Source organism: Pogoniulus pusillus, chromosome 15, assembly GCF_015220805.1.
Source record: "Pogoniulus pusillus isolate bPogPus1 chromosome 15, bPogPus1.pri, whole genome shotgun sequence".
NCBI lineage: Eukaryota > Metazoa > Chordata > Aves > Piciformes > Lybiidae > Pogoniulus > Pogoniulus pusillus.
In genome coordinates this window covers 23230284-23242546 of record NC_087278.1, presented here as the reverse complement: position 1 = coordinate 23242546, position 12263 = coordinate 23230284, and the positions used below count along the sequence as shown (strand labels likewise).

Below are 12263 nucleotides of genomic sequence, written 5' to 3'. Positions count from 1 at the left end.
AGCTGCAGAGTGGAAGGTGCTTTATTTCCCCACTAACTGACACCACTCATATTTTCCTCTTTACCTTTGCTAAACTCTCTGCAGCTGGGAAAGATCTATTGTCCCTCAAACAAATGCACAATCTCTGGCTTCTGAGTTGTTTTGAATTTTTGACTCTCACATGGCCACTGTGCTCATCCAGGCTGACTTCCTGCCTAACACAATCTATAAACATCCTGTAAATAGCTTCAAGTCCACGAGCTGTGCTTAAATTGGAATGTTGTTACCAAAATCCCACCAAGCAGAGAGGACACAGCCTCAGGCTGCGCCAGGGGAGATTTAGGCTGGAGGTGAGGAGAAAGTTCTTCACTGAGAGAGTCATTGGACACTGGAATGGGCTGCCTGGGGAGGTGGTGGAGTTGCCGTCCCTGGAGCTGTTCAAGGCAGGATTGGACGTGGCACTTGGTGCCATGGTCTGGCCTTGAGCTCTGTGGTAAAGGGTTGGACTTGATGATTTGTGAGGTCTCTTCCAACCCTGATGATACTGTGATACTATTTCAAACTAGGCTCTATGCCACAGCCCTCGGTGGGGATTGCTCAGGCTGCTGGGGGGGACAACCTGACCGCAGGCTGAACGCCTGGAAGCAGAGCACCTCCCATGGCTCTCATTTTCTAAGGGTGGCTGTGGTGATACTCTGTAACTGACCTGTGCAATTCAGCGTGTTCAGGGGGAGAAAAGAGACGACCTATGGCAGGCACCTTCTGTCGGTGTGGCTGCAGTGTGACTGGTGCCACTTGCTGCTGTGCTTTTCAGCCCTCTCTTTCAAAGAGCTGTAGACAACCCAGTTGGGCAAACTGCTTTGCTGTTCCTGGGCATCCGTTATTCAAACCTCTCCCCAAAGTCTGAAGTAGCTCAAAGATATGTCATCATTTCCTTTATAGACTTAAGAACCTCGACTACAAAGAAAATCAGTTGGGAAAGGATATCCACGAAGTGTGTATCCTAGCCCTGAACCTCAATTACACAACTGTTCTTCCTCTGCAGGCGCTGCTGATCCACTTTGTTCTCTTAGCTGCACTGGAAGAGCCTACAGCAGTTACAGGAGTTCTGAGTCCTGCATTAGAGCTCCAGATTAAAAAGTCTCAATTAACAGACACCTCAGCACCAAAGCTCCAGCAGGTGCACGACTTATTCTTTACCAGAGCAAGCAGCATGCAGTGACATCCTTCGAGTCAAAACACACACAGGCACTACCTAGGGAGCAGTACAAGAGCAAAAATCTATTGTTGGCATCTTATGAACTTGCCCAGCATCTCTGTTTGTTAAAATAAGGCAGTTGCCAAGCAGAGTAACTCCTTTGTGTCTCCTTTATCAGACTTTGGATCTGCTGGGAGAGATTCAGTGTCTTCGCTGCAGTCATTCTCCTGATAAAAGCAGTATTTATACACTCCTCTGGATATGATAAACCCAAGCATACAAATCTCCTGCCAGTTTATTAGTTTTTAACAGTTCATAAATAGGAAACCTCATTAAGAAAACAGCTCCTGGACACACAAGTCAGCAGTGTCCTCTAAAGAGCTTTCAGTCTGTTGTGCTGAAATCACTGAGCCAAGGCTCTCAGCACATTGTCTAATCTCATAAGGATCTGGTGATGGGAAGTGGGTTGGCTTCTATTAACAACTACAAGATAGTGCATTTTGGGACCTTTTGTGCAAAAATCCAAACACTGGCAGAAGCCAGGTTCAGGTCACCTGTCCTGCCTTCTTGTGCACTGCTCACTGGCAGAGCATGGGAAACTGAAGACTCAAGTGCTACTTAGCAACAGCTAAAACATCAGCATGTTAACAATATTCTCATGCTAACTCAAAAACATAGCACTGTACCAGCTACTGAGCGAAATATTACCTCTCCCAGCTGAAAGCAGGACACTCTGGGAGAATGCTCAAGGTTCTTTTCCTGAAGCATGCTTTTTGGCAGCATGGCCTGTTCCCTCCTGCCTTTAAGTGTCACAGCCCCCAGAAATGGCAAATTCTATCTCTGGCCAACCTGATCTAGAGTAGGGTGTCCCTGCCCATGGCAGGGGGGTTGGAACTAGATGATCAAGTTGTGCCAGGATAGGTATAGGCTGGATGTTAGGAGGAAGTTCTTCACAGAGAGAGTGACTTCCCATTGGAATGGGCTGCCCAGGGAGGTGGTGGAGGCACCGTCCCTGGGGGTCTTCAAGAAAAGCCTGGATGAGGCACTTAGTGCCATGGTCTAGTTGATTGGATAGGGCTGGGTGATAGGTTGGACTGGATGAGCTTGGAAGTCTCTTCCAACCTGGTTGATTCTATGATCCTTGTGGTCCCTTCCAACCCTGACTGATTCTATGATTCTGTGGATACATTGCAGATCTCACTAAGTCTGTGTCTAACACTTCTCTTATGTAGGTGGTGCCTTGGCATAAATACACAGGCACAGCTTTTCACTTCAAAAAACTTTAGCACTCTCATTCTTAAAATGGAGTTTATTTACACTGACTGCCTCTTAGATAAAGCAGCCAAAGAAAACAGAAAAGAAAAAAAGGAAAAAACCTGCCTATTTATTTTGGAGTTTCCAGCTGCTCGGGCCTTCTGACAGCAGTTTGGTGTGTATCCAGTGCAAGGTATCTCAGCACACAGCACATCTGCCAATATCCCAGTGCTTAACACCCTCTACAGACAGGCAGTGCTCTAATAAAGCCCAAGTGCTGGAATCCAGCAGATACAGATGTCACCAGGTACTGACTAAGGTTCCCTCTCCTTTTATTTTGAGGTGGGTCCATCAAATTCTATCTGTTACAAGGATACTCAGTGATAATACAATCTTGATAGAACATGGACATGTTAGGGCACAGATGTGAAACCACTCCTTGAAAGCAAGGAAGGTTTCCATCTTGTCTTTAGCCAAGTCCAAGTCAAACACCTAAATCAAGGTCCCAAGCAGCTGGTCCTTTACTTTGCCAAGGTCCTGTCCTTTGCAAAAAGACAAGGGCAAGTTCCTGTGCCCAAAGACTGCTGAGAGCAGAAGTAGAAATGCTTTGTGTCTGTTGAAGCACCAGCAAGTGTGCAACAGCTGCACAGTGGTGGTAATGTTGAGTAAATGTCAGCAAAGTGACAGTGCTGGGAGGGTCTTAGCACAGCATGTTTAGGTCCCAGGGGAAACCTTCACCTCTCTTCCTTGGTGTCTTCTCATGAAGGAGACCTGGCTCCTAACTTTCACTGTGACTTTCTGCAACCACAGAATCACAGGATCATTCTGGTTGGAAAAGACCCTCAGGATCACCAAGTCTCTATATTAATGGTTCTCAAGGTCCAGTTGTGCACATCCAACTGAAGCACACAACTTTTGTGTCACCCAGTCTTACCTATTCCTCCCAGCACTACAGCCTGGCTCTGGTCCCATCTATTCACACAGCCTCTTCTCCTTGGGGCTGTAAGGAAAGGAAAAGGGCAAGCCCTGCTGCATTCTGTATCAGGAACATTGTGGCCAGCAGGACAAGGGAGGTTATTCTGCCCCTATACTCAACACTTGTCAAGCCACACCTTGAGTAGTGTGTCCAGTTCTGGGCTCCTCAATTCAAGAGAGATGTTGAGATACTGAAACGTGTCCAGAGAAGGGTGAGAAAGCTGGTGAGGGGCCTGGAACACAGCTCTGAGGAGAGGCTGAGGGAGCTGGGGGTGTGCAGCCTGCAGAAGAGGAGGCTCAGGGCAGAGCTCATTGCTGTCTACAACTACCTGAAGGGAGGCCGCAGCCAGGTGGGGTTGGGCTCTTCTCCCAGGCAACCAGCAACAGAACAAGGGGACACAGTCTCAAGTTGCACCAGGGGAGGTCTAGGCTGGATGTTAGGAGGAAGTTGTTGGCAGAGAGAGTGATTGGCATTGGAATGGGCTGCCCAGGGAGGTGGTGGAGTTGCCATCCCTGAAGATGCTCAAGAAAAGCCTGGATGAGGCATTTAGTGTCATGGTCTGGTTGATTGGCTAGGGCTGGGTGCTAGGTTGGACTGGATGACCTTGGAGGTCGCTTCCAACCTGGTTGATTCTATGATTCTGCTGGCCAATGTGAGCTCAGTGCTGCAGTTAGAAGAAAGGTGGAGGTTGTGCTTTCAATCCAGGAGTGCTGCAGGCTTGTGTGACTGCAGCTTGCTGCACACTGAAGGGTGCAGAACATTCTGCATTTTATGATTTAGCCAAATGCAGATCAATTCCCACACAGATGGAAAAAAGCATGGCCTGAACATAAAAGGTATTTTGCTGATGGAGATGTTTCATCAGATGAACACCCCAGACAGGTGTGATGTCAGCACTGATCCGTTTGAGAACAATTACCTGATTATTTGCAGGTTTGTGTCTTAAGCCCTGTTTGCTCAGGATATGTCTTGTTTTTTGTTGGAGACTACAATGGCCTTCACCATTCCCATGTCCACCAGCACTTCCATAGCCTAGAAACAACAGAGAAACAGACTTAGTATTTAATTAAGATCTTATTTTCTTTTCTATTTCTAATTTCTATGGGGAAAAAAAAGCCTGTGCAAAGAAAAGGGTGATAAAAATCATCATGGCTGGGATCCTCTTCTGATGTGTACAGCACATTGAATGGTGGGACCCTGGTCAAGGACTCAGACTCTCACCTCATGTATCATCACATGAACAAATAACAGCATTATTCAAGAGTAACTATTACTGCATCATCATCATTCTTATTGCTGTAGAAGACAGCTATTTTGAAATATTATCACTAGGTAGCCCTTCTGCTGACAAACAGAAGAGGACTTTTTAGGATAATTACTCAACTAAGAAAATAATCATCTACTATTGGAAAGCTTGTCCTTTGGAACAGAGCAGCTTGACAAGGACCTGTTCTGCAAGAGTCAGACCACTTCCAGGGCTTGGTCATCAATGCTGATTGAACTTTGAACACTGGCACAAACACACTGGCTTTCCTGTGGTCTGGACAGCTCATGTGCAACTAAGAATGGGCATGGCTTACACTAACGCCACCGGTAAGCGCCCAAAGAGCAATGTGGGGACTGAAGCAACAGCATATGGCAGCTCAAGCTACTGCAGGGTACACAGAGAGTCATAGAATCAACCAGATTGGAAGAGACCTCCAAGATCTTCCAGTCCAACCTAGCACCCAGCCCTAGACAATTAACTAGACCATGGCACTAAATGCCTCATCCAGGCTTTGCTTGAACACCTCCACCACCACCACCTCCCTGGGCAGCCCATTTCAATGCCAATCACTCTCTCTATCAAGAACTTCCACCTAACATCCAGCCTAGACCTCCCCCAGCACAACTTGAGACTGTGTCCCCTTCTTCTGTTGCTGGACCAACCCCAACTGGCTACAGCCTCCCTTCAGGTAGTTGTAGACAGCAATGAGCTCTGCCCTGAGCCTCCTCTTCTGCAGGCTGCACACCCCCAGCTCCCTCAGCCTCTCCTCACAGGGTTTGTGTTCCAGGCCTCCTTTTGCCATGCCCACTAAGCCAGTTTATTAAGCAAAAATACTTCCATTTTGGAAAAGCAACACACAAAGGAGCCTGAGGGCATAAAGAAATCAGCAATCAGGAATACTTCACGTTCCAAATTCTCTCGGAATCCTTCCTACAGTGGAAACCTTAAAGTTTTCAGGCTGTTATTTCAAACCAGCAAAAATGTTTTGGCCTGTCAATGAACATAGCCAGAAAGTCTGTACCCCTGGGAATGAGCATGCCATTTCCATCTGCAGGACGTGGTTCCCCACCTGCATATCCTCATGACAAGAGAAGGGAGCTTAAGATAGGTTGAATCGTAAGTAGCTAAGAATGAGATACTCCAAAATTCCAGCAATTCATACACCAACTAAACAAAACGAAGAAAATCAACCTGCCAGCTTCCAGCAGATAGAAGTTGCTTTATTTTTCCTACCATTGTTGCTGAGGGAAAAAACAAAACACAGCACAACATAGAGGAGTTAAGAGGCTCAGGCCGGTAGCGCAGCGGGGGTGAGCAGGAATACAATAGCTCTGCTTCCTGTCTCAGAGGCAGCTGAGAGCACGGCCTCAGTTCCTGTCTCCGTGGCTGACAATGGATATGGACTACAAAAAAATCCTTCTCAAATCAAGCCCTTTTTTTATTATTATTTTAAGAGCTGACCTCTCTTTTCCCTCCATCTGAGAAGCACTTTGCTCTGACAGAGAGGAGTTAATTCCCAGACCAGCTTCATCCCCATGTACTTTGCAGGTTGTGACCTTTTCTGTGCTCCCAAGAGATGACCTCACATGAGACAGGTTATCCAAGGACATACTCTATTGACAGTAAAAAGAAGCATAGAATCAACCAGCTTGGAAGACAGCTCCAACATCATCCAGTCCAAACTAGCACCCAGCCCTAGCCAGTCAACCAGACCATGGCACTAAGTGCCCCAGCCAGGCTTTGCTTCAACACCTCCAGGGATGGTGACTCCACCACCTCCCTGAGCAGCCCATTCCAATGCCAATCACTCTCTCTGCCAACAACTTCCTCCTAACATCCAGCTTAGACCTCCCTTGGCACAACTTCAGATTGTGTCCCCTTTTCTGTTGCTGGTTGCCTGGCAGAAGAGACCTACCCCCACCTGGCTACAACCTGCCTTCAGGTAGTTGTAGAAGTCTTTTTGCTTCACAACCCTCTCCTCAATTACTCCCTGTAGGGCATCCTCAATCTGGTAGAGGCAGGCAAAGTCAAACCCAGCTCTGATGGCAAACTTCACTGCCCCTCTCACTGTTCCTTGGAGAGACTGTAATAAGAAAAGCCCACAACTGGGAAAACAGCAGAAAAATAAGTTGACTCTTCAGCAAATCCGGAGACTTCAAGCCCCCAGACAGTGAAGTTTTCCAGTCTGCATCTTGCTTTTGCTAGTTTTGTGGAATAAAATTGCCATGGGAGTAGTGACTGAGATGATCTGCCTGGTTCTAAGCACGTTCACATTCAGACACCAGACTACCTCAAAACGAGTTCTAATTTGCCCAGAAACTGACATAAATGTCGGTGTGAGACAGCTGTGCCACGAGCAAATGAATGGAAAGTTTTGCTGGCCCTGCACACAGACAGGGCAGGGAGGTGGTGGAGGCACCGTCCCTGGAGGTGTTCAAGCAAAGCCTGGATGAGGCACTTAGTGCCATGGTCTGGTTGACTGGATAGGGCTGGGTGCTAGGTTGGACTGGATGAGCTTGGAGGTCTCTTCCAACCTGGTTGATTCTATGATTCTATGATTCTTTGGATGGCACAGGACACGGCAAGCTGCTGCAGACAGCGCCACCTGCCCGGCAAAACACAGCCCCTGGTGTTCAACGGCGGAGTGACAGTCACAGAATCAGCCAGGTTGGAAGGGACCACAAGCATAGAATAGAATCTTAGGGATGGATCAGCCCAATGACCACATCAATTAATGCTTTTATTGAAGACACATTTCCCTTTTCACTTGAAGGCTTGTGGTGTTCCCCAGGGATCAGTACTGGATCCGGTTTTGTTCCATATCTTCATCAATGACCTAGATGAGAGGATCAATTTTGCCTTATTGTTTGAGAGAAGCAAGTCTGCTGATGATATGAAGCTGGAGCAGGGGTGGCTGGCACACCAGAAGGCTGTGCTGCCATCCAGCAAGATCTGGGCAGGCTGGAGAGAGAGGGGAGTCTCCTGAAGTTCAGTAAGGACAAGTGCAGAGTCTTGCATCCGGAGAGGAACAACAGCAGGCCCCAGTACAGATTAGGGGTCATCCCACTGGAAGAGAACTCTGTGGAGAAAGACTTTGGAGTCCTGGAGGACAGCAAATTAGCAAGTTATCCAAAAGACAGCAGTGTGTCCTTGTGGCCAAGAGGGGAAACAGCATCCTGGGGTGCATAAAGTGTGTGCCGCAGGTCTAGGGAGGCTCTCTTTCCCTTCTACTCTGCCCTGGTGAGACCACACCTGGAATATTGCATGCAGTTCTGCGCTCCTCAATTCAAGAGAGATAGGGATCTACTGGAGAGAGTCCAATGAAGGATGACTGCAGGACCTGGAACATCTCTCCTATGAGGAAAGACTGGGGCTGTTGTCTTAGGAGGGCTGAGAGAGGATCTGATCAATGTCTATGACTGAGGGGTGGATGTCAAGACGAAGGTGCCAGGCTCTTTTTGGTGGTACCCAGTGACCAGGAACAATGGGTACAAGCTAGAACACAGGAGGTTCCACCTCAACACGAGGAGACACTTCTTTATAGTTAGTGTGATGGAGAACTTGTGCAGGCTACCCAGAGAGGTTGTGGCATCTGCCCTGGAGACTGCCAAAATCCACTTGGATGTGTTCCTGTATGGCCTGACCTAGATGATCCTGCTTTGGCAGAGGAGCTGGACTGGTTGATCTCTAGAAGTCACTCCCAACCCCTAACATTCTGTGATTCTATGATTTTAAGCTTGAGTACTGTGTCCAGTTCTGGGCCCCTCAATTTAAGAAGGACATTGAGATGCTTGAACATGTCCAGAGAAGGGCAACGAGGCTGGTGAGAGGCCTTGAGCACAGCCCTACGAGGAGAGGCTGAGGGAGCTGGGATTGGTTAGCCTGGAGAAGAGGAGGCTCAGGGGTGACCTCATTGCTGTCTACAACTACCTGAGGGGTGGTTGTGGCCAGGAGGAGGTTGCTCTCTTCTCTCAGGTGGCCAGCACCAGAACAAGAGGACACAGCCTCAGGCTGTGCCAGGGGAAATTTAGGCTGGAGGTGAGGAGAAAGTTCTTCCCTGAGAGAGTCATTGGACACTGGAATGGGCTGCCCGGGGAGGTGGTGGAGTCGCCGTCCCTGGAGCTGTTCAAGGCAGGATTGGACGTGGCACTTGGTGCCATGGTCTGGCCTTGAGCTCTGTGGTAAAGGGTTGGACTTGATGATCTGTGAGGTCTCTTCCAACCTTGGTGATACTGTGATACTGTGAATTTCCCTAAGCAGTTTACTGAAGAGGACAAAGGTAGCCCTCCTGAAGTCCAAGGTTGCAATCATACTTGGGTTTTTCTGCCTACTACCCATGATCCACTGAAAAGGTTCTCAAGAACTGGAACAGGCTCCCCTGAGGGGTGGTTGAGTCTCTCCAGAGACTAGAAACTTCTCTAGAAGTGTTTAAAAGACACAGAGATGTGGTGCTGAGGGTTTAGCACCAGGCTTGGGTGACAACAGTTGGACTTGATGATCTTGACAGTCTTTTCCAACTGAAACAACTGTATGACTCTATGATCTTGAACTCTTGATCACTACTGCCAAGGCTGCCCCCAACCCTAATGTCACAGTATCACAGTATCAACAAGGTTGGAAGAGACCTCATAGATCCTCCACCATTCCCTGTTTGTCAGTACTAGGTCCAGTAATGCACCTCTCCTTTGATGGTGTCTCCACTGCCAGAGTCAAGATGTTATCATCAATACAGAGGGGAACCCTCCTGGACTGGACACACCTGGCTGTATGGCCTTGCCAGCAGCTACTGGCATGATTAAAGTCCCCCAGGAGAATCAAGGTCTGATTTTGAGGCTACTGTCAGCTGTCTGTATGAGGCCTCATCAACTTCCCCATCCTGATCAGGTGATCTCCCACCATGTCTCAGCAACTGCAGTGAGATCATGGCCCTGTGACTGCAAAGAGATCTCCAGTTCCTCCTGGTTGCTGTCCACACTGACTGCATTGGTGTGTGAGCATTTCAGGAAGGAAGCTGTGTGTAGTTCCACCTTGAGGAGTGGCAGAGCTCCTGGGTCTCAAAAAGGCACAGATACTGAGCTGTGGCACCCAGACAACTCCTGCAAGCCCAGTTACATCCTGCTGAAAGCTCTCTCAAGGAGTCCTGCTGACTCTTGTCCTAGAGCCCTCTCCCCCTGTGAGATAAGCTTTTCCCATCTGCTACCAGCAGGACTGCTGTCTTGTCAATCAGTCCACGGCCAAGGAATCCAAAGTCTTGCTGGTAGCACCAGGCTTGAAGCCAGGAATTAACTTGCTGTCTCTTCCTGTTTAACATCTCATCAGTTGAATGAGGTGAGTCTGCCACTTTACTCTGGTGAGAACTCACCTGGAGTACCGCGTCCAGATCTGGGGCCCTCAGTACAGGAAGGATATTGACCTGATGGAGCAAGTCCAGAGGAGGGATAAGAAAATGATCAGGGGCTTGGAGCACCTCTGCTACGAGGACAGGCTGAGGGAGCTGGGGAAGTTCAGCCTGGAGGAGAGAAGGCTGCTCTCTCCAGGAGAGAATAGCAACCTGCCAGTACCTGAAACAGGCTACAGGAAAAAGGCTGCAGAGGGACTCTTTGCAGAGGTCTGCAAGGACAGGACAAGGGCAATGGCTTCAAAATAGAGAAGAGCAGATTTAAATTGGATTTTAGGAACAAGTCCTTTATCATGAGGGTTGTGGAACATTGGAATAGGTTGCCCTGGTTGATGGTTGAGGCCTCATCCCTAGAGATACTCAAGGTGAGGCTTGACAAGACTCTGGACAATCTGATCTAGTTGTCTCTGCTTACTGTGGAGGGGGTTGGACTAGATGACCTCTGTAGGCCACTTCCAACCCATACTATGGATTCCCTGCCACTGGAGGGATAGAGAACAACACAACTTGTGCTCCTAATTCCTTGGCCATTTGTCTCAAGGCCCTGAAATCTTTCTTCATTGCCCTTGGACTTCATCTCACCCCTTCATCACTGCTTACCTGAAAGACCAAAAGGGGCTAATAATCTGAGGGCCAATCAGAAATGTCTTGTCCATCTCTTAATTCATGAACTTCTTGATTTTTGGAAGTCTGCTGTCTTTCAGATCCTTCACATACATGAAGTCCTAGATGGAGCAGACATGAACTTGCATTTCTCACTCACTCACTGCAAGGTGCTTTAGAAAGAGTGCTGTGCATTCCTGAAGGTGAACAGGCTGAAAATTTCTCATCCAGGAGACAAACAAGACACTGGGATTATTTTTTTTAACATAGAATGAACAGAACCATCACAAGAGAGTTGAACAGAAGAGCAGATCCTGCTAGCACAGTGAAATAAATACCTGCTACCTCACACAAATGTGTTCTCACAGCTATTTCTCAATCCACCTTCCATGCACCAAAAGCAAACAGAAATTTGGGAACTTTGTCACCAGTACCAAAGTAAAATTCAGTTCTATATAGCTGCTATTAGAACTAAATTAGCATTTTAAAACATGCTGAGTTACACAAAGTAGCACCCTTGTAAAGATACAGTCACAGGACACATCAGGCTAGAAGGTACTCTTCAACTACTGGAATCCCTGACAACATTACACACTGGGATACATCCTGGCTGACTGCAAAAGCATCACAACCAAAGCTTCCAACTTTCCTCAAGGCTGAGTCTTGTGATGAGTCTTTTGACTGTCACATGTTATACCTACCTTCCCTTTGTAGCTCTCTCTAGACCTTCCCTTCAGCTGTGCAGTCTTGCCAAGGGAACAGAGGCTGAACCAACAGCACACAGTGATAGAACTCAACAGGAGAACTAAAAATCACTCACTCTGTATGAAACTGCTCTCTCCCCTGCTTAAGGAACATTTCCACTTCACAGGCAAAGAAGGAAGGGAGAGAACAAGTACAGCTGAAGAGTACTAAAGGAAAAATCCAAAAGTTCAAGGAATCAAGGCAGGTCACTTCTCTCTAGTGTCTGGACTGTACTGTGCAAGATCAGTAGCTAGCTTCAGAATCTCTGCTTTGAGTCATCTCCTCCATACAGGAAAAAAAAGTGCATATAAATGCCTGATAAGCACACCAAAACAACAGCCATCTGCATTAACACATACAAACTCATCTTGTAAATCAGAACTACTACAACAGCTCCTGATTTAAAAGCACCTCTTCACACTGGCTCCAATTTTCAAACATGTTTCAACCCCTGCAGGGAGAAGGTTTTAAGCAGTGAGCATCACTGCTGCATGTGCCGTGAGGGTATTTGTTCCAGCTGTTCCTCAAGGCTTGCCAGCATCTAACATGATGCTAAAAGGGCAGAGTAACTCTCAAGTCTCATGGTCTTACTGGCTAGGTATGACTATCACACCTTCCCAGCCATACCATGTGCCAACCTGGAACACCATGCAGGCTTTCAGACCAAACTTCCTCTGGACCAGGATCTAGGTGTCAGCATTAAAAATTCTGGCAAGTCTGGACCAAGATCTAGGTGTCAGCATTAGAGAAACTGGTAAGTCTGGACCAGGATCTAGGTGTCAGCATTAAAAAAACCTGCCAAACTCTGGACCAGGATCTAGCTGTCAGCATTAAGGAAACTGGT

The 12263-nt window shown here is 47.6% G+C and overlaps 1 long non-coding RNA gene across 1 annotated transcript; it reads right to left on the bottom strand.

The window, feature by feature from the left end:
* Positions 1–3352: 3352 nt before the first annotated feature.
* On the bottom strand, positions 3353–12150 carry LOC135182043 (uncharacterized). The gene is made up of 3 exons (XR_010305047.1): positions 10673–12150; positions 4327–4439; positions 3353–3431 (listed from the first exon to the last, which is right to left on the bottom strand). It is a non-coding gene; the product is annotated as an uncharacterized LOC135182043 (long non-coding RNA).
* Positions 12151–12263: the final 113 nt, after the last annotated feature.